Source organism: Apus apus, chromosome 1 (genome assembly GCF_020740795.1).
Source record: "Apus apus isolate bApuApu2 chromosome 1, bApuApu2.pri.cur, whole genome shotgun sequence".
NCBI classification, from domain to species: Eukaryota; Metazoa; Chordata; class Aves; order Apodiformes; family Apodidae; genus Apus; species Apus apus.
Genome location: NC_067282.1, coordinates 117640768 through 117668045, shown reverse-complemented (window position 1 = coordinate 117668045; position 27278 = coordinate 117640768). Strand labels below are relative to the sequence as shown.

Here is a 27278-nt window from a genome sequence, read left to right as displayed (position 1 = left end):
TCATTATACAAATCTGTATAATTTCAGTTTGTTTTTTTAATTCTCTAAAATCAACAGAACCAAAGTACTCCAATCAGAGTAACATGAACTGCGTATATACAGCTACCTTTACTTCCTCAAATAATTTTGGCAATGTACATTCATTCACCTTGCAAAAAGCACCCCAATGTACAAGGACAAGAATGCCACTGCATGAGTTTGGATAGCATTCAGATATCAGCTTCAGGAAAGAAAACCTGGACATGGAGATAATGCTTGCTTAAAAAACAAACAAACAAAAACAACAAACAAACCCTCTCTTTTATTCCTTGAATAAGTATTCTCTAAATACAGAGCAAGTGGTTTTATATGAGGTGAAAATTAAATGGTAACTTCAGTTGGAAATTAGTAGCTATTTTCTGCTATACCAGTCACTAGATAGTAGGTGTGCTCCCTTTACCTACTAAATGTGTTGTATCTGGGAGCTCTTTCCATCCTTTTCTTGGATTTACATTTCAGGTCATTCTATGTTAATGTGTTTATTTTGGGAGGAATGTGTGACAAATTTAGAAAGACTTAGTTTTTAGAGCTTTACACAAAGCTTTACGTATTTTATATGAAAAAAATATTAGAAATAGCTACAATAAAAGAATATAATTCAGATTAATGTTACATTTCAGTAATGTTTCCTAATTTAGACACAGTTATGCTCTTTGTAAGGACTCCTGCACTATAACTTTATGTGCAAAATATAATAATCTTAAAAGCTGTCTACAAGCAGTCCAAATATGTGTCTTTTATTCTAAAATCTTATTTTGGTAACATTGTTTAAGTGAGAGTAAACTGTAACTCAGCGTAACAGCTCATTATTCATAAATAATTCCAGATAATCAAGCTTGCTTTTCATCATGGAGAGGCAAAACACAATTTTAATAGAGTTTTAGTTGCAGTGTATTGATTTCTTACCCCAGTAAAAATCGCAGAATTTTCAGATTATAACTAATCACCAAATTTTGTCTACTATTTGCTGAAGTCATATTAAAACATAAAAATGTAAGCTGGTTTTGCTAACATCCTGTGAATAGTTTTGTAAGCCTTAAATCTATGTTCATGCCGTGAGTACAGACGGGCAAATCTCCACATTATCAATACAGCTGCAACGAGGTGAAAAAGAGAACAGTATTAGTTCATACCTGTTCAGGAGAAGAAGAGACTATAATGCCTGAAAACAAACAGAATCTGAATTTTACTTGACCTACACACAAATAATTCAGAACTTTTTTTTAAATAGTGGGTAACAATATAATATTATTTGTGTTCCCTTTCTTTGACTTTTTCCTTGGAAAAGAACAAGGAAATGCAAAACAGTATATATAAAACAAAAAAATTATATATGTATATACATTATATTATATACATGTATATATATTATATATACAGTGTGTGTATATATATACATTATATATATTATATATAATGAAACTTGTAGAAAGAGTATTTTAGATACTTTCAGCTTCTGTATTTAAGAATCAGTAGAAAAATACTGTGCATATGCATTTTCTGCAAATGGCAATAGAAAAGCAAAACAAAATACTGCTCTAAAATGTGCAATACCAGATACCTGGGTCTAAATTGACATCCAGTTAAAAGTAAATGTATTCTATATTCACAAGTGCAAACACACACTTTTACTTTTAGAATTATATGGTGATTTTCAGTTCTAAGAAATTTCTACAAGGAGTTTGGCTTCCTGCTAGCAAAAGCATTTTATTTTTTCCTTTTGAAAAAGAAAGAAATATGCCATCATCTGCCCTAGTCATTCAACAGCTGTATCAGTTTGTTTTCAGGGCAGTGATTAGCATGATTGTGGTGGATTACTTGCACTTGGCACAGAATAGAAATAATTCAGTATTTTTCATCATTAAAGAACTATGCTACATTGTTTCCCCAAGCTATGCAATACTAGGATTTTTAAAGATACTTAAGCAAATGAAGTACCCAGTCAGCTTCTCAAAAACAAAACACAAGACTATTTTGCTCTCCTCCATCCTTCTCTGCAACACAGGCATTCCCAAATGCCTCAGAAAACCTATGAAGACCTGTTCAGTCCTTTGCTTCCCATGCAATGCACTTCCAGAGAGCTGAGGTTAAATCAGAAAGTCCTGGGTATTGAACACAAGATTTGTATTCTGAATGGTACCCACATAGTCTGCATGTGACTTACTATTTAACCTCAGAAGTACATAAACTCACAGAGAACCTCTCTTTTGCATTCTAATGCTCTCTGAAGTTCAGAGTCACAGTAATTTGCAGGTAATCTTCTAGACCTAACACTCAAAATCCCGGTAAATATTTTTTTTTTCCTTCAGGAAGCTTTCTTTTAACTAGTTCACAGTGTGTTCCAACTAAGGCTGATAAGAGAGGAATGTTTTTCTAACTGCTGGGGCTTCAAGGTCGCACCTTCACTCTGCTGTCTCAGACACTATGACCCCCCCGTAGGAGGCTGAGTTAGACAGACAACAACATTGGCCAGAGATATTCCATTCCACATATCTAGGTAAGCTCAGAGGAACATCAGAGATCACAGAAGACAACTTCCTTCCTGCTGCTTCTTCCCTTCTCTTCCGTCCATGGCCGGCATCCAGGGAGGACTCCGTCCATCCAGCACCAGCAACCCCCAGGCTCGAGCTCTTCTGACCCTCATCACTCTGTGCTCTCTCCAGCAACAGTCCAGAATTCTTTGGGACTGTTCACAGCTCAGGAGAGTGCTGAGGGAGTTGCTGGTGGTGGGGAGAGGTGAGAGGCTTTTGCACGTATCTGAACATATCTGTATATAATTGTATATATTTTCTCATATCATTAGTGTTTAATTAAAGCTGTGCAGTTTAGTTTTCAATCCAGCCAAGTCTCTCTCTTTTTCTCTCTCTCCTTCCCTACCTGGGTCAGACGGGGAGGGGATCAAGAGCATTGTTGTTGGACCCAAGTCAAACAGTGACATTGGTCTTGAACACTTCCAGAGAGGGGGCATTCACAGCTTCCCTGGACAACTTGTTCCAGTGTCTCACCACCCTCACTGTAAAAAAATATCTTCCTTAAATCCACTCTGAATCTACCCACTTTCTGTTTAAAACCATTACCCTGTGTCCTGTAACTACTGGCCCTTGCAAAAAGTCCATCTCCAGTTTCCCTGTAGGTACCCTTCAGATGCTGAAAAGCTGCTTTAAGTCTCCCCCAGAGCCTTCTTTTCTGCAGGCTGAACAGCCTCGTCACTCTCAGCCTGTCTTCCTAGAAGTGCTCCAGCCCTCTGATCATCTTCAGAGCCCTACACTGGACTTACTTGAGGAGGTACATGTCCTTCTTGTGCTGGGGACCTTAGAGTCAGATCCAGAACTCAGTATGGGGTCTCACAAGAGTGGAGTAGAGGGGGAGAATCACCTCCCTTGACCTGCTGGCCATGCTTCTTTTGACACAGCCCAGGATATGATCGGCTTTCTGGGCTGCCAACTGCACACTGCTTGTTCATAATCAATTTTTTGTCTACAAGTATTCTCCAAGTCCTTCTATGCAAAACTTATCTCAATCCACTCTTCCCCCAGACTGCACCGATATTGGGGATTGCCATGATCATGATCCAACATGAACAAATGAATATTATCCAACTTTAAAAAAACCAAACTTCTAGTAATTCAAATGAGCTGCTGATGCAAAACTGTGTTTATTTTCTACTTTGCTTTCACCCCCTTACTCACGATGTTGAGAGTCAGTGAACTCCTGACAGCCAGACAGTCTGCATAAGACTGAAATTACACAATTTTAACAGTTCTTCATTGTTGTACAATACTTTACATAATGCAGTGCTCAATTAATTTTCTGCAAGATTATTTTATGTATGGAATTGTTACTTAAATAATATTTTATGCTTCTTAAATATTTAAGGCAACCATGACTCATTTTTATTTTCCAATGGACCTCAAAACTGAAATAGTACTTTAAAAATAAATAACTAAAAACCTTTGAGACTCTCTCCAGAAAACTTTTAGGTAAGCTAACGATTTTAGGTAAAAGTGCTAAAATTATCAATTACATTGACACCTGAAAATAAATGTAACAACCCCATGATGTTCAAAAAAGGGGTAGAGATGACATTTCATAAAATGGTTTAGTGGTTAGGGGTTGTGGGGTGGATGGTTGGACTTAATCCTGAAGGTCTTTTCGAATCTTGACGATTCTATGATTCTAGGCACTCTAGTTAAATCCTGATTCAATTCCCAGATGGTAGGTGATCAACACAATTTACAGTACCTGAATTTCTTGAAGATGCTGTTTCTGATTTGGAAACCTACTGAAATGTTGAGTATCAGCCTCTAGTAATCAACAGGTCCAGACCATCATTTCTGCTATGTTCAGCTGATAACTTCACTGATTGCGTTTCATTATAGAAACCACACCTGCTATCTTTATAAAAGGAGGAACTTAAAACTAAGTTCTTTCCTTCTCTCTATTTCAAAATTAAAAGAATTGGTGGCAAGAACGTACACCACAGATAATGTCAACACAGCCTCTACATCATAAAACACATCTTAGGAGCCTACTTAATTGATGGATTTTCATGCCAAAATACCCTAATACTTAATTGAGAAAAAAACGTGGAGAGTACTTTTCCATCTTAAGAGTGTAAAATACATTGAGAACCTGAAAACTAGAAATCAGAGTTGAAGGCACTGCTTAACCAGAGGAGGGAAAGCAAAGATTCTGATCAACAACACTGAATCCTGAAAGCTAAAAAGGAGACTGAGGAGAGCTGACAGCTCTAAGAATGAGTCTTGTATTGTGTCCTGGTTTTCCTCAGAGAATTAAGAGCTGATCCATTTCCTAAAATACCCAAGACTAGAGCTGGATTCATTTATTCCTGCCTTCTAATACAAAGGCTTTATTATTCCTTCATATTGGTTATCATAAATGATACAAGACAGAAGGCTTGATCAGAGTCTGAGAACATGATGAAGAATCTGACAGTATGTGGCTACATCAAAGAAACTACACAGCACCCCATGGACTACCACAGGGCTCCATCTGCACACTCAATTGTCAGGTCAAGATTTTAGAATGAAATTCCACCATTTAAACTAGTTTTACATCTGTGATGCAAATCCAAATCTGAGGACAAAGTAAGGGTCATTCATTTGCTTTAATTTTTCTTGCTGTATTGTGCATTGTCAGCAAGCACTTTTTGCAGACTCTAAACAAAAATTAGAGTTTTCTCTTCTTGAGAAAGATAATTGCTTTATGTTGAAGGGTTTTAGCTGGAGTTCTGGAGGAGAATGATAGCAACAAAAAAATTAAAATGACCAAGGTGTGGGGATTTATTTCTGTATTTATCTTAAATACAAGTACAACATAGCAAAAGTCACAGTTACAATCTGCCCAAGATATGTTATCTAGTTATTTTTCGAACCAATACTGATAATTATACACAACACTCTGAGTTCTTCTGTTTATCTAAATAAATCCCTATTGTCCACTGTAAATAAATCTGTTTGCCTTGAGTTGTACATTTTCCTGTAAGCCTTCAGATCCCTTTCATTTTCTGTTTTGAAAAACTTCTCATAAGAATATAATGGTTTTCCAGCTAAAATAACTAATTCCTTAATATATATTGCTGTATTGTGAGTACCTTGGGGTTGGCAGTTGAACATATATATGTTCGTAAATCAGTAATTTGAGAAGCTGAAATAAATTTGATGCAAATTTACAACTTATTTCTATTCTCTTGGTTTGTTTTATGTATAGTCCAATTATCGCTTCCCATGAACAAGGAAATTTTCAAAAAGCACAGCAGGCTTCTGATGTCCACAAACTTGCAATGGGAGTTAAAAGCCAGACATCAATAGGCTCTAGCTCACTTTTCTGTTTTAATGTTGTCTGCTTTCCTTTTTTTTCCTTTTTCTCTGACTTGCCCTCTGTGCTTTATGAAGAACAAACAAAATTTTGAGAAAACAGTGAAAACTAAAATCACACCCTCAGTGCCCCCTTCAGATTCTTTACCCCAGCTTCTGTGCTAAGTCTTAAGATGAAACTTTGCTCCTTCTTGGAATATGGCAGTCACTAATTCTAGTGCAAGATAATGCAGATCTATTACAAATTTTTAGTTTCAAAGAAATTAAGTGATTATTTCAACTTCAACTTCAGCTTTTGTATTCTTTATGTCAGTTACTTGCCTTTTGCCTGAAAAAAAAGTCATGAGTTCTCTGAGGAGAGTAATTGAATCCTATGATACATGGTACTCAAGCATATGTGTACTTCCCTGTAATAACCAGTTGGAGTTCAGGTATGATCATGATCAGCATGGATGCTAAACTATTAAACAGATTCCTGTTGATAAAGTGTTTTTTATTCAATTACCTTTAAATTGCTACAAATTGAAATAAGCATGGTTCAGTGACGCAAAAAGCACAGGAGTTTTCAAATCTGTTATTTTCTTTGTATGATTTTTACACTTCACATAATAGTACCCTCAGATCTCATAACTAACCTGTCATATTTAGAATTACTGCTTATTCACAACTTTGTCACATCAGATATACGACTATTACTTCTCCTTGAATTTAGGACCCAGTGCTAAGACTGAATTGAAACGTCATTCTACTGCAGCTAGCACAATGATTACAGAACAAGTCACATCTGCTTCAAAATGCATAAATAAAGCAAGAAGGAACTATGCTTCAGAGAAACTTCTCTAGTCATTTGTACATCTTTCCTTTCTCACTAATGAATGGGTCAGGCACAGCCTGAAAAATGCTAATTAGGTTCATCTAAGATGTTTTATAAATAGGATATATTCTATGCATAAATTTCCAACCTAAACACTTGACACATATTTCATATTGTTAACATAAGAATGCTTATATATGCATACATATATATACATCCATATAAGTGTGTGTGTTCCTGTGTGTACACTATATATTAAAGTATGTTATCTCATACTTTGCTAATAAAATGAGAGGAAAAGATAGATCTTTATGGAAATGATAAGAAACAGCAACCAATCCCTTTATTTTTATGACCCCATAAGAACTCTGGAACTCTGTTTTGCAAACTGAAGACCCTCAGCTCTACCTGGTACAGTGTGGCCTGGAAAGCCCAAGCCCTACTGAGCAGCAGTATCACAACAGTCAGGTTTAGTCCCATTTCTTTTACCTACAAACTGATTGGCATCACTGAGATGTGGCAGGATGACTTACTCCTACGACTCGAGAGTAGAAATGGATAGGCACAAGGTCTTGAAGAAGGACAGGCAGGGCAGAAGAGGAGGGGTGTCACCCTCTACATCAGTGACCAGATGGAGTCCATGGAGCTCTGCCTGGGGATGGATGAGGAACTGTCTGAGAGCTTATGGGTCACGGTTAAATAAAGGCAAGAAAGGGGAACGTGATATCATAGTGGGAGTCTGCTGCCGGCCACCTGACCAGGAAGACTGAGCAGATGAGGACCTCTATAGAAGCAGTTTCACATTCACAACCCCTGGTCCTCATAGGGGATTCCAACCACCCTGATATCTGTAGGAGGGACAACACATCAAAGCACCAGCAAGCCAGGAAGTTCCTGGAATGCATTGTTAAAAATTTATTTCTCCAAGTGGTAAAGGAAACAACCAGAAAAGCTGCTAGGCTGGACCTTGTTCTCACCAACAAGAACAGGCTGGTGGTCAACATAAAGCTTAAAGGCAGCCTTGGTTACAATGACCAAGTGATAAAAGGAAGATTAGAGAAACTCTGGGCCCCCCCTCCAGAAGGAAACAGGAGTCACGTGGGTTATGGAGAAGGCTGAGGTACGCAACAATTTTTTGCCCCAGTCTTCACCCGCAAGGGTTCTAGCCACACCACCCAAGGTGCAGAAGGCAAAGGCAGAGACTGGGAGAAGGAAGAACCACCCACAGCAGAAGAGCAGCTTCAAGACCATCTGAAAAATCTGGAACTGCACAAGTCCATGGAACCTGACAAGATCCATCCATGGCTCCTGAGGGAATTGACGGAAGATGTTGCAAAGCTGCTTTCCATCATATTTGAAAAGTCTTGGCATTCTGGTGAAGTTCCCACTGACTGGAAAAGGGGAAACATAACACCCATTTTCAAAAAGTAAAAAAACCAAAGACCTAGGGAACTGCAGTCAGTCTCACCTTTGTGCATGGCAAGATCATGGAGCAGATCCTCCTGAAGCCTTTAAGGCACATGTAAAATGTGGAGGTGGTTGGTGGCAACAAACATGGCTTCACCAAGGGAGAATCATGCCTGACTAATTTGGTGGCCTTTTGCGATGGGATCACAGCATTGGTGGACCAACTGATGTCATCTACCTGGACTTGTGCAAAGCCTTTGACACTGTCCTGCACAACAGCCTGGTCTCAAAATTGGAAAGATCTGGATTCAATGGATGAACCACTCAGTGGATAAGGAATAGACTGGCTGGTCAAACTCAAAGTGTTGTGGTCAACAGCTCAATGTTCAAATGGAGACAAGTGACAAGTGGTTTTCGTCAAGGGTCAGTACTGGGACCAGTACTGTTTAACATCCTTATCAAAGGCACTGACAGTGGAACTGAGTGCATGCTCAGCAAGTTTGCTGACAACACCAAGCTTTATGGTGTGGTGGACATGCTGGAGGGAAAGGAGGCCATCCAGAGGGACCTTGACAGGCTGGAGAGGTGGGCCCATGCCAACCTCTTGAAGTTCAATAACACCAAGTGCAAGATCCTGCACCTGGGTCAGGGCAATCTGAATCATAATTACAGGTCGGGCAAACAATGGATTGAAAACAGAAGGAGGAGAAGGACTTGAGACTGCTGGTTGATGAGATACTCAACATGAGCCAGCAATGTGCACTTGCATCCCAGAAAGCCAACTGTGTCCTGAGCTGCATCAAAAGAAGTGTGGCCAGCAGGTCACCAGAATAACATGGAGTGAGTCCAGAAGAGGGCCATGACCAGAAGACTGGAGCACCTATAAAGACAGGCTGGGAGAGTTGGGGTTGTTCAGCCTGCAGAAGAGAAGGATCCAGGGAGACCTTATAGTGGCATTCCAGTACCTGAAGGGGACATACAAGAAAGCTGGGGAGGGACATTTATAATGGCTTGAAACGAGAGGACAAGGGGTAATGGATTAAAACTGGAAGGGGGTAAATTTAGGTTAGATACGAGGGTGGTGAGACAATGCAACAGGTTGCCAAGAGAAGTTGCAGAAACACCATCCCCAGAAGTTTTCAAGGTCAGATTGGACAGGGCTTGGAGCAACCTGTTCTAGTGGCATGTGTCCTTGCCCATGCAGGGGGGTTGGAACTAGATGATTTTTAAGATCTGTCCAACCCAAACCATTCTATGATTCTATGAACATTTACAGAACTGAAAAATAACAAAAATTATTATTACCAATAACACAAACAGCACTGATGTTTAGAATGGATGGCATTATATGTTTCATTGTATGAACACATGGCAATCAAGCATTTTTACTGGATTTATATATTGCAAAGACATATGTCAAACATACTCAGGAACACCAGCAACAGAAATTCACTCTTTTTTTTTTCACATTTTTACAGAATTACTTTTAGCATACTTTTAATACTTACCACTGTGATGAATTTTTGAGGCTTCAGATTTCCCCCACAGGACACAGCATTAAGTCATTTTAGTTACAGAGTTTTTTCCTGTTAGGAAGAAATAGATAGTGATCTTCAGTGAAGGAAAAAAAAAAAAAGAATGCTTATGAGTCACAAATGGTGAAATAAACTTAAGTATTAAATCACCTGTAATGCTCTTTTTCAAGACTGAAAGAAGAAAAAACATAATACTGATACCCAGAAAATAAATACATTGATCATAGCCTATCAACTTCTGTCATAAAAATTATTGGCAATATTTTCTCATTGCAGATTGATTCCTGCTACAAAAACAGAATTGTCTTTAAATCTATATACCACAAAAGTTGACATTTTGGGGAAAAAAGCTAAGGGAAGTACTTTGAAATAAAAGAAGAAAAAACCCAACACAACCAAACCCCTTGGTTTCCTAAGTATTTCTGTAAACATATACAATATATGTTCAAATATATAATATGTATATTCAAATATATTCAAATATAAACATTTGAATATTTATTAAAAGTCATTTGTCTTGTTTCTTCTTTCCTCTGGGTAATTCAAAACTGTAGCTTATACTTCAAATTCATATTTCAATCAATAGTTTTGGATTACCACTGGTCTATCCATTTTAGATAGACTAAATACCAATATTTATTATTCATTGCTGCATGCATTTTTCAGAGGAAATTATTGCATTGCTTGCATATTTTTTCTATATCTCTCTTAAAGTACCAAGGCACTGCATATAATTTTTATTTTCATTAATTTTATCAACACAGAGAAGCCCTGTGTGGGAAAAATACAATTTCAAAACAAATTACAGGAGCAAGCAAGAGGCCATCAAGTATACTTATTAGCTTGCTAATACATCAAGCAAGGTTATCATTTCTAAAAAAATCACACAATTTGGCTACTGTATAGTGCTTATTAACACTGTAGAAACTCTTCTGCAGTAAGCTGAAAAATATGTTCCACAAACTTAACATGGCTTTCAGAGTCCACCTGCATGTTACTCACCACTATGAAGAGATGTGACTACCAGGTAACTGATAAAGGTATGGACTATTATCACAAACAATCTATACATACAAACACATTATTTCTAAGTGTGTGTATGTATGTATACTGTATTTTAAGAAATAATAAATGTTTATCAATAAAGATCCTAAGGATCACAACACTGAACTTCCATCTTGTATTTCAGAAAATCTTCTCTACCATCTAAAGAAAAAAAACATCAAATTAATATAGACTTCACTTTTGACCAAAATCCGGGGTGTAAATAAAATCAGGCTTTACCATTTACTTTAGACTGGCAGATTCTGCAGTCTTAATCACAGTGAGTAACTCTCATGAATGTTTTGACTCACTACAGCCAAACCACTCCCTACAAGTGCAATTCACTGCAACAGCTGCAAACAACAGTCTTCAACTCTGCATTACGATGGTGATTATCTTTATAAATTGGAAAGAAATACCAGTGGATGGCTATCTCAATATACATCTGTAAAGGAGACATTGAGGAATACGGAAGCAAAGCAAAATTCCTTACAAATCAGGAATGTGTGAAACACTAGCTAAACTGCGAAAGTGTCCATCTGGACACTTGCTGCAGGGGAAGCCTGGCAACACTGCAACTTTTCATACACACCCGTTGAGGAATCAGATGTTGTAGTTTAAGGCAATCTTTATTTGAAGCTACAGTAATGTTTTAAATCTCTCCACAGTGGCACTTTTACTGCTCACGTAGACTTTGACAGCCACTCCAATTCTCCAACAGTAGTAGGTGATTAAACCTAGGATATAAGAAATAAGGAAGTATTTGAGGAATGGCTGGACAGTGAAAATCCACTAAGACTACACAGCTTCCCTTCTCAGTTATTTTAAACTTGCATTTCTTTACTTTGTCCACCTTTTATAGCTTTATTCCTGCTGCAGGAAGAGAACAAAACTAAGTGGCAAACATGAAGATTACATTTACTGTCTCTCCACAGCACCAAAATAGTCTCCAACTTTAAAATGTAAAATTAATTGAGAGTGCTATTTGTGAAATAGGTTTTCCAAGTTGACCTTTGTACCTATGCCTCAATCCTTTTAAATGTCAGTTTTTCGTACAGATCTTCTAAAAGTCCTTCCCAGACTGATTTTAATTATAGATGACTGGGTTATAGTTTAGATTGTATATATTCTAGTAAACCACACTGTTTGCTCTTGTCTATTTACAGGTCCTGTTTAGACTTTATCTCTGTAATAGGCAACTGCTCTCAAAAAACCAACTGCAAATATTGCACTTCCTTTGTATCAGGAAGCATGGGCATACATGTTAAACGACTAGCAGGAAAAGTCTAAGACTTTTGTCAAGTGTCATTTTTATCTCCATGTTTATGACAAGTGATTCTCCTATAATTGTAAAATTTTAATAAAAAAATATCAAGGGAATCTGGCAGTCCTTCTAAAAGCACTTCTTCAGTCTAAAACAGGTTTTCTCACCAGTTTGTAAACTCATAGGTAACTTAAATCTATCTGATGGTGCTATATTGATCCTAGTTTTACTGTTACTCAGTTTAAGCTTACTTAATTGGCTCATTTCTCAGAATTATCACAACACTATCTGATTTCATAGGTGATACAACAACAAGCAATTAAGACTGTTGTTCTGTTGTTATATTTACAGTTATCTTAGTTTTTACCTAACAAATAAAATCTGTCTCAAAAATTTTGTTTTGAACAAAATGACCTACTTTCTTCAGCTATCCCAGAAACCTCTAACAGCTCTTGGCAATACCCAGATGTAAGCTAAAAATATTAATTTATTCTTTGATGCTCAGCTTCCTTCTTCACAATGACTCGACTGTTATAATTAACTTCAGTTTGAGCATATAGGTTCATGAAGTCTCTCTGAGAAAATGTACCATTTCAAATGCAATCTTAACTCTTCAAATGCATCTTTAAATCTGTATCTGTTAACAGTGCTTACATACTGCTCCTCATTGATTACATTTCATATCTAGCTCTTTCTTTTAAATATTTTAATAATCTCTTCACACTGCTGAATTCAAGAACTCCAAACATGGCAACGTATTTCACAGCAATTAAATTTCAATATTTTTTTTTTTAACTATAAATAGAAAAATCACTGACTAAACAATGGAGAAATGCATCTGGGCAGCTCTGTGATGCTCTCTCAACATCAATAGTCCAGAAGTCAGAATATCAGATAACCAGATTATAATATTTCATCTGTTTATTTCCTGGACAGTTTGGTAGGAGGAGAATGTTCAGAAGAGGAAAGCCAGCTAGAGGTAGATCTCACAGCAGGAAATGGACACAGACCAGCAAGAGGAGTATGAAATCAACTTTTCTGCAATTTCGGTATTTGAAAGCTAAATAACTAAATCTGACAGCAGGGTTTCCTTTTATTTAGAGGGAAAAAATAGGCATCCCAAACGGCAGAAGGCTTATTTATGTAGCAGAATACTCCATCTCTCAATATGCCTGCCTCAATTTCCCTCTGTGACTCAACTGCTTTTTGCCTCAGTTTTGCCAGCCGAGGCCTGAAGTGGAAAGAGTCCCATGAGAAAGAAAAGGCCCTAGCAAACTCTGAGCTGGTAACAACCTTGAAAGGTACAAAAAGAGGCCAAGTTGATATTCATAACACCAGCTGCTCTCCAGTGTTGAAAAGCACAGAGCTCAGCCCAGACACAACTAGGCCTGAAATGGATATAAGGTACAAAAAAAAACAAAAACAAACAACAAACACATAAATAAGAGTTTGCTTGGTGAGAACAAGGCCTTCATGGTTTTTTCTACCATTTTCCTTTTATTCTCCAATGAGAGATTTTGGAGGTACAGCTAAATAGTTAAACAACAGCAGTCAATCCACTTTATTTTATAAAAGCCTGGTCCCATCTTTGATCGAGGGGACTTCCCATACACTTTCCTAGGATTTGTGCTGGACCTTCTCCTCTCCAGTGGGGACACTTGCCAGAAAGATTACTTCTTGAGAATTAAGACCCACCCAGGGTAAGAGATATTAACTCCTCTATTGTGTTTATTAGCAAACTTAATGCTCAGTAATTTTCACTATTAAGATTATAAAATTCTTTAAGATTGATAATTAATGTTTTAGGCCTAGTATAAAACTTGATAAAAAGTAAATTGCCAACATCTTAGTGGTTAACCTTTATTGTTTGATCCAACTACAAGTAGTAAATTTTACTGTTAAGGAATCTTCTGCATTCTAACTTCAGCTTCTCTTCTGATCTCCCAATTTCCCTACAATTTGACTGTGCTTGTGCCTTCTGCTTTAAGAAGTTAAGACCCCAGCGTTATATGCAGTAAATCTTGATCTGTGCATATATGTCTCATCTGCCATCCCCTCCCTCTCCATGAGACAGACTGTGGGCTTTAAGTAAGAAAATAAACAACCCACTCTTCACATATACCAATGAGATAATGGTGACTTACAGATATCTAAGAAATGAGTGGTGCTATCTAATTTTCTTAAACAAATGTAAGTAAGTATGAAATAATGCAAAGGCAGTCAAATGTAACTACTCCTTTGCTAAAGGTGCAGTAAGTCTCTGCCTAGAGAGAGAAAATCCACCAAGGAAAAAACTCACTTTTTGGCAAACGATTTTTAAACTTCTTGCCTTCCAAAGTATTTAGATATGAATCTTTACTAATAAGACTGATGAAGCACAGATTCACTTCTTCACCAAGAACTAACTATCAAAACAAAGATGTCATGTATGATACAGAAGACAGATTAAAAACCTATCAGAAGAATGAATGAGGGTAAAAACCAAACGTTAAAAAAAAAAAAACAAAACACAACAAACAGGCTGGAAACAAAGATGTTATACTTAGACTGGTTAAAAACAAAACCAAACCAAACCCAACAAAAAACCCCAAACAAACCCCACAAAAAAAACAAACCACACAAGAAAATAAAATACAAACAAATCAAACCAAACAAATAAATAAAAAAAATAAGTCTTTCGAAGAAGTTGTGAATTGCTATGAGGAGTCAGGAAGAATTAGATTCATGAAGCCTGAGCCCAAACCAGCCGCACACACAAGAGAAATGCTGACGATGCAGAACAGAGTGATTTGCCATGAAATTCTGAATGGTAAATGGAACGATAAATCCCCTTAGGGGAACTCCAGGCCAGAAAGCAGCAATGCCAAGAAAGCATGTAGAATAAGACAGAGTGGAACGAAGGCTAAGTCTAAGGTCAAAGAGAAGGGGAGAGTGCCAGTACTGTGTCAAAGAAAAAGGTTGATTCTGAAGTCAGGGATAAGAAAAAGGCCATGCCTGAGATTAAGATGGAGGAGGAAAAGGAGGACAAGATGCAGCTAAAGGAGAAAGACAGCAGAAAGGGAAGGGGAAAAAAGCAATCAAAAAAAGAAAAAAAAGATTAAGGACAAAGCTGAAGTCAAAGGAACGGAATCCAAAGAGCATTTCAAGACCATGCTGAGACATGCTGAAATTAAAGATCAGTTGAAACAGCAAGAGCTCTACATAATAACCCTCAAGCCTGCCAAGGTACAGCTTTCAGAGATTACAGATAGGGAACCAGATGAATGGAAAGACAGAATAATCCACCCAGCGGCATGAAGTTCAGATCATCTATTCAGTCCTCACTTCAAGTATATAGCCGAGTCTCCTTGGGCTTTTAATATTATTTCTGTTTTTGGAAACTAACAGCAAGAAATATACCAAGAGGCATTTAAACAGCTATTAAAGCAAGGCTCTCGCTATGCTCGAGGCAATGTTGACAATCTATGTCACTACCAAGTTATTACTAGTAAAGCAATTACCCTTGATGAAATCATATATGCCTTTCTATGCATGAGCAAGCTCTGATAAATGTATCTGTATTTCTCTCATATGATTTTTGTAAGAGCCTAGGTAATTCAGAAAGAAATTACCTTAAAATTTTCACAGCCGCAATGACTGGAATGACTGAAAATTCATTGAATTAAAATTCATACACGAAAATCCTCTTGTAAGTGATCAAGATTTTATCTTTACACAAATAATGTCTCAGATGCTATCACTGTTGGTTAATGCACAGTCAAAATATGAGCCACTGAGCTGTTTTTCAGACATCTTCCTCCAAAAATGCAGTTTAAGGTGAGAGAAACTGCAATCTCAGCCATCAAACTGAAATCAGCACAACAAAACCTGTCTGCGCCTTGCCTATCTAGCTGCATAAATTTCCATTCCAATACTATCTAAACATCTTTCCAAAGGATAGGACATGTGCAGGGCAGCTGTTCCAGTTCAATGTCAATATAAGTGAGAAGCTGTCAGAGATCCAAGGTAGAGAGCCCCAACTGATGGTAATATCAGCAAAAAATTGGAGACTTCTTTCTCATGAAAACTGAGCTCTTTCTCATTTTCACCTTCATGGTGTTTGCCAGTTCTCCAGAAAGAAAATAAACATTAGTTAACTTAACCACAGAATCAGACCCACCTATATTGCATATCCAAAATAAATATTTGCAGGAAACCTTTGAGCCTAGCATTATCCTCAAGGGCACCACCAGCCCTGATTTGTCCCTGCCCAGCCCCCCCACAACACACCCCACCCTGCCCATGTCCCAGGACCCCACATCAGCCCCTAGGGGCCATCAGCCCCTGCCCTGTCAATGTCACAGCGGGGCTAGTCTACAGCTCCCCACAGCCCTGCCTGGCCATAGGCCCATTTCCTAGCCTGGCTGCTGCCCATCCAGGTCCCTAGGGAAGTGCCAAATGCCCAGGGCTGAGGCTGCCCCAGAGACCCTGGCTAAGCATGGGACAGGCACTGCCCCAAGCCCCACGGGGAGCCCCCAGGACATCTGGACCCTGTGATGCTATGACACAACTTTAACAAGTTCAGAATTGCAAGTGAACTATTCACACAGAAAAAAAATCCAACTTTAAGGAGAGCCATGGTGAGAGACAAATGAGGATGACATCCTTCTTGCGGCAGCCATCATTCCACCCATAACAGAATCACTACATCCACTTCTTCTGATCCCACAATATCTTTTTTCCCCAGCTACCTTCATGTATTAAAAGCAAACACAAACAAGCAAAACCCCACACCAAACACTTCAGCAGAATAAACTCACGCAGTCAAGAATAGAAACAATAAGCTACCACTGATTTTTTTAATAACATTTCTCTGTCACTGAAACTTCTGTTTCTCCCCCCAGATTATTAAAAACTTTCAACTTAAACCTAAGCACTAAATTCCTTAACTCCAGTGAGTACTCAAAATCACAGACTCCACAGAGACATGAATCTTACTATTGTCTATGTCATTTCTGTGGAGAAACCCTCATTTTTTGTTATAGCCTATATTCACTTTTTTTTACATGACTGAGCCACCCACTTAGCACCTATTCCTGCTGCACAGGTACTACCTCTTAAATTGTATAATTGATAGATTAATTATGTTGTGAAAGGGATTGTATCCATGTTTTCTTAGGAGGTAATACTCAGAACATCCGTCATTAACATGTGTTCAGTGTAAAGTTTGTTGCTTTTAGTTTCAGCCTCTTAGGAGATGATCTGCATCCAGAATCTCCTCATTTTTTCCGAGTATATTTGTTGGTAAAATGAGTGTTAAGTCTTTTGACAAACCTTGCTGAATTTTGAGATTACCTAGCTGAAATATTAACACAAGAACACAAGAATCAAAAATTAAATAAAATAAGAATTACTTTCATCCTAGTAGAAAGCAATATATAAAGAAGGGGCAATGAGGTCAGTGGTTCCATCTATCTGCATTTTGCTTTAAATTATCAGGTTAAAATTAATATGTCAAACAACAATAAATATATAGAGGTGGTCATCACTGGACTACACCCTCAGGCCATTTAGACATAATTCCCTTTTGTTTACCTTGACATTTGACCTCCTTCCCTATCATTTGCCCCTTCTCCTTCTAAGAGATATTAAATAATTTATTTATTCTAAATATTTTTTCCTCTGTAGATATGATTATCACATGCTAGGGTCAGGACAGACAATCACATCATACATAGACCTATGAACTAGACCATAGAACTACATACCACATAATTTAAACTGCAAGGAATGTGGTTTTTCAACATCCTTACTTGTTTCAAAATGATTGGTGAAGGAGGATGAACAATATTATCACAAAAATAGCTTGTGAAGGGGCTGAGGAGAGCAACAAACTCAAAGTACAACAGCAATCTGTTAGGATCATCTTAGCAGTCTTTAAAAACAAGCAGTGTGGCTAGAAGGACTCAAGTATTGATTAAATATATTTATAAAGACACCTTTTCTTTATTCAAAACTTTGGGTAATGAAGCAGCTAATCCCAGAATCCATTTCCAGGCACATGGAGGACAAGGCAGTCATCAGAAGCAGTCAGCGTGGATTCACCAAGAGCACGTCATGTTTGATCAATTTGATGAAACAACTGTCTTGGTAGATGAAAAGAAAGCCATAAATACTGTCCACCTGGATTTCAGTAAGGCCTTCTATACTGTTCTGTGTAAGATCCTCAGAGAGAAGCTGATGCCCACTGGGCTGAAAGAGCTGACAGAGGCTTAGGGGGATCTTATTAATGTTTATAAATATAGGGATGCAAAGAGGATGGGGCCAGGCTCCTTTCAGTGATGTCCAGTGACAGGACTAGAAACAATGGACACAACCTGAAACACAGGAAGTTTCCTCTGAACATCATGAAACTTTTCTACTGTGAGGGTGACAGAGCACTAGCACAGGTTGCTCTGAGAGGTTTTAGTCTCTCTCCTTGGAGATATTGAAATGTCTGGGCATTGTCCTGGGCAACCAGCTGTAGGTGTCCCTGCTTGAGCAGAGGAGTTGAACAAGGTGATGTCCAGACATCAATTCCAACCTCAGTCAGTCAGTCATTCTGCTCCTCTGTGACTGTAAATATATATACCTTTTTCAAGAAAAATAGAAAATGCCATCAAAATGAGTCCTGACTGACTCAAAGAAGACAGACTCCTGTTGCAAAGGTTATAGCAGATGTTCAGTGTTTGTTTCTGTCTAATTTATGCCAGTGGATCACTTCTTCAGTTACTCAGATCATTATTTCTCCTTATGGAGCAGTGTCATTTGGTATTAGCAACTGAAGACCAATTTGAACTATTATCTCCCACATCTCATGTGCATATCTTTGTGCAAAACTGAGCAAAAGACTGATTCAAGTCAACTAGAAAAGTAATTGCTACAGTTCTGAAATCTCCAGGGGTTGCTCTATCCTTAAAAGAGACAAGGGAAGATACATACTTTAACTTTTTCCCACTTGATTTAAATCATGATACAGAATCAAGAAAGGCACTGAGTCAGAACAAGGGGAAAGAAACAGATCTGTCTTCTTCCAGCACTACAAAGAACTCAGTGATGTGAAATAGGATGTAGTCACTCTTACACCTCTTCTAGCTTCCCTGCCAAGAAGAAAAAAACACTTAAGCCTCTATCTGGCAACCGTAGCCATGTGAGTAATCAAAAACATGTTTGAAACCCTTAAGACTGTGCTTCACATGACTGTTATGAGAACCCCTCTAAATCTGCAGCTTAATGGTTGTGTCTCTATTGCCTTCTCCTAGGCCTCATTCCCACAGTTGTCAACATCACAAGGCATCCTAGTAAAGTCACAATTTCCTTTTTATGTACGTAGGGTTTTCTTCCAACAGATAAAATAAGTTTAAGTAGGACTAAACGGAAAGAGAGGAGGAAAAAGGGCTACAAAGCAGTTCCATATCATGGATCAACCTGCCCATAATCTAGTCTGCTCCAACTTGCAGTGTGAATACAGTCAGAATTTGCTTTAGCAACCAAGAGCAACAACAGAAAATTATGGAGAATTTGTATCTAATGCTTCCATTTCTCTTCCCTCATATTCAATAAGACGACAAATTTTTTTGCTGGAAATATTTCTTCCTCTGATTAAATTCCATTCTGGCTTATCCAGGCTGTACTTGAAGCTATCAGTTTCCTTTCTCTCAGTATTTGTTTTCAGGAAAGTTTTTGCAGTTATCAAAATCATAGTATATAAAAAAAGGAAATATTAAAATATGTATACTTTTATACAGCTAGAATGTGACGTAACAGCACTGATGGCAGCTGCTACCAGTATTACTATTATATTGTGAATGCATAAGGAGACTAACAGAGAGGGAATCTTGTCTTGACAGGAACCTTATGACCAATGCCATTCCTTCATTTCAAGAAGCAAATGAGCCAGGGACAGGAGGTGAGGCAGATTTTTTTTGGGACAGAAAACTAAACCAAGTTCCCTCTACAACTGGGACTTGGGACCTGCAGCCCAGCCTTCATCTTCACTACCAGATTACTGTCAGCTGAACAACATGAAGTCCTGCAGCACAGGTGGTAACTGGCATGATGAGTCTTGAAAGTTTGAGTTAAAGGAGTTTTGCAGAAGGTGCGGTAAATGTATTTAGCATTGTATGGGCTTTGGTTTTCTTTTCTTTACCTAATTCTGTGAAGAACAAAAAAAACCAACATAAAACAAAGCCATTAAGTTGAAACAATATTATTCATTATTGTAATTTTTTTAATTCAAAATTTGAACTGAATTTACCACAGCAATCTCTATTTTATACCTTTATGATTTGGTGTTCTTAAAGGATATAATTTTAAATTAAATTACCCTAGTTTTTTTTATTCAACATTCCGGATGCTGAACTGGAAGAATTAATGTTTTTCCTAAGCAAATTTTTAACTTCTGCATGTTTTATCTTTTTCAGTTGAATTTTACTTGCAGACTAATATAACATTATTAACAAAGCGTATCACAATTCAACTTGTTATTGCCATTTGATATGCATCTTCTATAGTGCAAATTATTTTTATTATTTTTCTCTCACCCCATTTTAATTTGCAGAATGCACCAGAGGCAAAAAAAAAAAAAAAAAAAAAAAGAGGGGGGCTTACTAAATGCCTAACAACCTTCTGAACATAAGCAATAGTGTAACAGGTTTCCCTTTATCCCTCTCCTGTTTTTTTTAATATTCTCTTTTAAAACTAATGCCACCTGATCTATATTTACCCACTTATATACTATTTTTGTAGCAAACTGATTCATAGATCTTAGACAAGTAATCATAGAGGCAATAATTTAGTAGAGAATTCTATGTGCCTGCCTTGCACTTGATTACTTGAGAGTGTCTTCAACCCATATGTAACAGGTGAGAATGTGGCCCTAAATCCTTTTGATAGGTTTGACATATTCAGAAGGTATTAGTGCAATAAATTAATTCAGTTTAATGATTCTACTGAGAATTAATTCAAATGCAGAAAACTAAATTCATTAATTATAAACTAATAGTACATTATAATTTTGTTGTGTTGAATGAACCATGCAGCAAATGTTAGATAAAGGTTAAGAGTGATGATACGATTCCTGGAACACCCACGAGAGAAGCATGAGCCTCTGACATTGGATTATCTCAATCCTCAGCTAATCAACAACTCCATGTACTAACTGAATCTATTAGAATTAGAATTTTCCAAAATTAGGATGAGAGGGTGTAGAAGAATTAATCAAACAAGCTAATAACAAACACAATAATAATGAAAACCCTTAAATTTCCCCAGGGCAGGAAATCAATATGTCAGTAAATGTATTTAAACTACATTACATGAACTGAGTAAGTTGCCTAAAATGTTTCCAGTGTCTTGTAATATTTGCTGAAGAGTCTCAAAAGACTAATAAGTCCTCTCTTGTCTCCCATCAGAGCGAAAAATGAAAAGATTTTTCTCACTGTAGGACTATATCTAACATCATTGTTCTGTATTTAGAACATTCTGTTTTGGCTAGACCTTGCTTGCTTAAGGCTGTCAGTCATCTTTAGATCCCCTGCCTGCAATAGCAATAGGTTATATCAGATGCTGTTGATTACAGGTCATAACAAAAACAAATTTATGGTTGTCTTGAGTCCAGTATCTCCACTCTTTCCACTTATCTGGTTGAGAAGCCAATTGCTTTTCTCTGTCCTGCTGTTACTTGAAATAATGGAGATATTCAGAAGAGAATGAGTTATTAATATGCTGGCATATCAGTCTTTTGGTTCCCAAAACTGAAGAAAGGCTACAGGTGCATTGAGCAGAAACAAAGAGATTGATCTAGAGCTCTCTGAAGTCAATAAAAATCCTCATGAGATCATTAGACTGCAGAAGTCTGTCCAAGCATCTATGTCTCATACTTGTTGATTCATACTTAGCTGCTGCCTACTGGACACAATTTTGGGAGGAAATTCTGACAGGACATAGGTAAATTATACTTGGTGGTAGCTGCTACTAGAAAATTAAAAATCACACTCAAGAGCATGGTTGTGACAGCAGTAACTATCACAAAATCTCAAGTACAGCATTTTAGAAGTCTCTTGCACAAAAGCAAAAATTTTGCAAACTGCAAGACTAATGTTATCAACAAAAGCTGTCAGAACTGATGATATACTCTGAGCTACATAGAGGAAAAAAAGGGAACTCTGACCAAACTGGTATATCACATAGTAGTGCCATGCAAAGAGAACAGTTCAGGTCCCAGAAACTGAATGTCAAAGCACCCAGCATCTGCAGAGCTCAACCGCACTGCCCTGTCACTCTGCTGGTGTGGGTAGTGAGCCCAGCTCTCCAAGTAACCTGGAGTTATGCATTGCACAGTGCTGCAAAATATTTGTAGAAGTACTACTCTGAGTACACGCAGACTCCAGAAACATACATGTGGAGTTGATATTAATGCAGTGCATAATGATAAATCATAAACTCACATCAGGCAGCTAAGTGGCCTGATTTTCAACAGTTTTGAAAAACTAATACCTCAAAAGACCCCTCTGGTGTCAAACCACTGTCGCAAAAAAATCTTTATCCTTCTTGAGCACTGCAGAACTTTCTAACCATAGATAATTATGCTAACAAAGATATTCTGCATTAAATAAGCCACTTGAAGTTTTTTTACAAGTACAGTAGATCTTCTGCTAACCCATAATCTATATTACAAACACACAAAAGCATTGCAATTTATAGTTCTTTTTCATTCCCTATATTAATCTAAGATGCAACTGAAGCTCATAGATGAAAAAGTGATAATTGCGTGTGTTGTAGTGGTCCACTGTTTTTAGTTAATAAATCATGTATTAAATCCCCTCAGTAAACAATAGGACATCATGGCAAAAGCTTGTTGTTGTATTTTAACAGATCTCTTAACTTCACAGTATTTTAGGGAAGGCTGTAATTTTTCTTACTAATGTTCTCAGAACTTGAAACTGAACTTGAGACACTGAGAAAAAAAAAATCTATCTACAGAAAACATAGATCATATTATTTTGAAATGAGATTCTTATAATGTAATCAATTTCAAACATGTAAACAGAAATTGTCACTATCTGATTATAAATGCACAAAGAAAAGAAATGCTACTGTTTCACTCAAGAATCCAACTGGAATGTATGCCCTCATAAAAACAAACCTCCCTAGCTGGTATTCAAGAGACAGATGTTCACAGTAAATTAACTACTACAGATGGTCTTTTTTTTTTTTTAGAATTTCAGTTTGCATTTGTTGTTTTTTTTTCCTAATTGCTCATTTAAAAAAAAACAAAAACAAAAACAAACAAACAACAAAACAAACACAACACAAAAATGTTATTCATAAAAGCCATTCAAGATTATCATGTGGATACATGTAATCTTTTGTTTGGCAATAAAAACACCAAACATTAAGAGCTAAAGAATATATATATATATAATTATACATATACTTTTTTATTATTATAACTTGGAAAAAAAATTATTTTTAAAATAAATTTTTAACATGAGTTTCAAGTAAAAAATGTAATTCAAAACATGCCTAATCCTTTAGCCCTTTTCCTGTGAGAAATACAAACTGTTGCTGAAGCGAGAGACATGCTGCAACAGCCACTATATTAGCTATTCCTTTGACTGGTACCCTTTACTAAAATTTTAAATTAGAATTGAAATATTTGTTGCTAATTAGAGTTAAAATATGTGTTCAACCATGACTATAAACAATGAAGCTAGTCTGCTTCCAAATTTCCACATTGCAATTAATTCAAAATGCCAAAAAAAAGTTTAGGATTTAGAACATTCAGGATTGGCTAGAAATGGAAACTGTTGATTTTCTTGTTGCTTTTAAATGTTTAAATTTTATGTCTTGAGGTAAATACATTTAAACAGGCAACTCACAGAAATTATCCTTCTGAAATACCTATGAAATTTCCACTGACTATACTGTGAATTTAGTCCTCTAAACATAAAGGTTCCCCTGTTTTCTGTTTAGCAAAATTCACTAGGAGAAGGCAGTCTGAGTCTTTAAACCAGTCACAGTAAAACATATCCACTATAATTATTTCCAATACAGTATATGCCTACTGGAATTTTTTTCACCCCTTTTCAATTCAGAAAAACTCAAAACCCTATGAAACACCTCACACAGAATGAACTTGTAGATAATCAGCATATAAAATACTCTCTTTAATCCATAGTGACCTGCATCCATCATAACTGAGTAGCTTCTATTTGCATGTATGTCTAAAACCACTGAATGACAAAAAATTAAGTTTCTTGATGCAAATAACCCACAAGAAACTGAAAAACCTGGTAGCGTGCAAAGGTTCAAAAAGGACAATAGTCTGATCATTTAGGCCTCTGATATGTGCATTAATAACTTCATATAAAGGCTAGAGCCTAGACTATTGATAGCATTCAAGCATACCAGACACGCAACAATCCCACAGCTTCATAAGGAAAATGACAAAAAAAGTCAAATGTCAAGCACTACACTGGAACAAAAAGAGCAGTCCTTTGTTAGAAGGAGACCTACAACTTTTTATAACAGAAATAACCATAAAGCACAATCATAAGGGCTATTTGCTCCAGAAATAATATTGATGTCACAAACAAGGCCTTAAAACAGGAAAGTCAACAGCATACAGTCTGTGGAACAATGTAACCTGACAAAGATCACATTCACATTCATGTATCAGGTTTTACCTGATCAAATTAATTTGTTACTTACAAACTTAAATCACAAGTGCTTAATCTAATTCTAAAGAAGACCTTAAAAAAGGTAGATTCCATCCCTAAGTTTTTATTTCTTCCAAAAAATAAATCCCATAAAGAACTTGAGCAAGGTCTTTCCATAAAAACTTTGGAAAAAACTTACCAATCAACTGCATATACTTTTAATGATCCTACTAGATAGACAGTTAATCTGGTCAGCACCTGGTAGCATCTAGACTTGATGAAGAGTCACACAAGTTTATAGTTTTTCTTACTTACAACCAAATTCCAACAGATTCAGAACTATGGTACTGGTTTTCAGTAGCATCTGAATTAAACTAGTGCTATAAGGGACCTGAAGGGCCTACAAGAAAGCTGGGGAGAGTCTTTTCATAAGGCATGTAGTGACAAGAGAAGGGGTAATGGTTTTAAACTGTGAAAGACTAGATTTAGATTAGACATTAGAAATAAATTCTTTAGTGTGAAGGTAGTGAGACAGTGGAACAGGTTGTCCACAAAGGCTGTGGATGCCCCATCCCTGGAAGTGTTCAAGGCCAGGTTGCCTTCTTTCATCAAAGTCACTGAGGCAAAGGGCTCCACAGCCGAGGATCACGCTGAGGGGACCCTTCCTTAGCAGCAAAAAAAGCAGCAAAAGTACAAGGAGAGGGCGCCCCAGCCCCCCCCCCCCCCCCCCCCCCCCACCTTACTTAGGAAGTAAAGGGCACTGGCAGACAGATAGAGCTCTCAGTGATCTGACAGACATTTTAGAGAGATGCTCACTCAGCAGGGAGGAAATCACTGCAATCCAGAGGCTATTGGTGTCTCACACCAAAGTCAGCTTTATTGAACCAAGAGTAGAAAAAAAAGGTTAGGATGAAATTTTTGTCATACAACTCAGCACATGTGAGAATGAACCAATTTTCTGAAATATGTGGACCTAAAATATAAGGCAGCACTTCCTAGCTCTCCTAGTTTGTGTAATATATTCAATAGACATTTGATTAAAAGTTTTAAACACAGCCTTAATGAACACATACACAGTTCACAGTGGGAAACAGAGTAGCAGCCCCGCAAGGATCTTTCATCAACCACTAATAAGTGAATGAGGCATATGGTAAAACAAAGGGAAATTTTGGCAGGTTTTGGAGGGTTGACTTTTTTTTTTTTTGGGAAGGTGGTAGTGGTGGATTTTTCCTCAGTTCTTATATTCAAACAGTCCAGAATTTACACCATCACTATTCCTCAGTTTTGTCAGTTTGCAACCTATAAGAATAATTAGTTTGAAATATGTAGCCACTAGACAACTGATATCATTATCTTAAGTAGTTACTTGGACTCTTAGAAATTTTCACATCCCTTCAATGCAGAGGTATTTCAGGAAAAAATCCTGCAGCTAGGTTAAAGATGTGATGAAAAAAATCTATCACTGTTGGGATTAGTTTGGAAGACTGAATCAGTTGATATGCAGCTCAAGAAATTTTGTGGATATTGCTGTGTACCACTATAAAAGCCAAGATGATCAAGGATAACTCTATACTCCCTGTTGTGGTACCTCATCTTCTAATGAATTTAGCCATCTGATCCTGCAACATCATTCCTCAAAGTACAACCTTCTGAATGTGGCATTTCTGGGAACAGCACCAAGATATGACAGCAATCACTGTATGTGGTGTTAATGCCTGTGGCTAGATTTTGTATTTTGGATTACCTTGAGGTATCGCATAATATGAATATCAGGCAATGCTTGTGGTGATTTACAAAGTCATACTGCATCTAAATGTACCATGGTGATTATTGTCTGATAAATGCTGCAGTCTAAAGAGAGGTCACCCTTCCTTCCAGAGGATACATTATGAAATACTAGAAGTTATCAGGGCATACAAAGTCACTTAATACTTTGAAACAGTGTATAAAAAAAAAAAGTACTGTTTCTAGTTACATGAATATAGTAAAACCTAGTAATTTAACTTTTGTCTTAAAAGATCACTGAATATTTTAAAAGTAAACGTGTTGTAGTGATTTATTATGCCTTTACCTAGAGCAAGCGAAAAAAACAAAAAGACCCTTGGAATTGTCTCTACCCTCCCTTTTATAAGAAAAGGCAATGTTGAGGAGTTCTAAGTTCTATGTCTGCACTATCCTAATTTTAATATCTCTGATTTTAAGCTTAAGTGATCTAGTAGGAATTTCTCATTCCTGTTTGGTTTGGGCCTACTCCGACAACAAAGAACCAGACATGGGGCCACTCACAGACTCCTCCCCACACACACACTGTGGGATGAGGAGGACAAAGCCCAACTAGAAGTTCATGGGTCAAGACAAAGGACAAGGAGGGTTCGTCACCGATTAAGGTCCTGCGCAAAACAGACTCAACTTGGGGAAAAATAATAATGTAATTTCACACTAACCACACACACCCAGGACAAAGACACACACAGAGCAGGGCTTGCATATGTTACCCCACCCCTCCCTTCTTCCCGGGCCCAAATCCCTTTGTTCCCGGTTTCTCTCCCTCCTTCCCCCCAGCGGCACAGGGGAACAGAGGATGGGGTTTAGAGTCAGTTCACAGGCTGGTGGTTCCTGCTGCTCCTTCCTCCTCAGGAAGAAGGATTCCTCACAGTC

The 27278-nt window shown here is 37.3% G+C and overlaps 1 protein-coding gene across 3 annotated transcripts in view; it reads right to left on the bottom strand.

Moving 5' to 3' along the window:
- NLGN4X (neuroligin 4 X-linked) overlaps positions 1 to 27278 on the bottom strand; it is a 181800-nt gene that overhangs the window by 141487 nt on the left and 13035 nt on the right. For 2 of the 3 annotated variants that reach the window (XM_051638090.1, XM_051638108.1), the window contains exon 2: positions 9606 to 9683. The gene's annotated coding sequence lies outside the window, so the exon portion shown is untranslated. Of the gene's footprint in view, positions 1 to 9605; positions 9684 to 11268; positions 11414 to 27278 lie in introns of all 3 variants that reach the window. The other variant, XM_051638100.1, reaches the window with a different exon arrangement.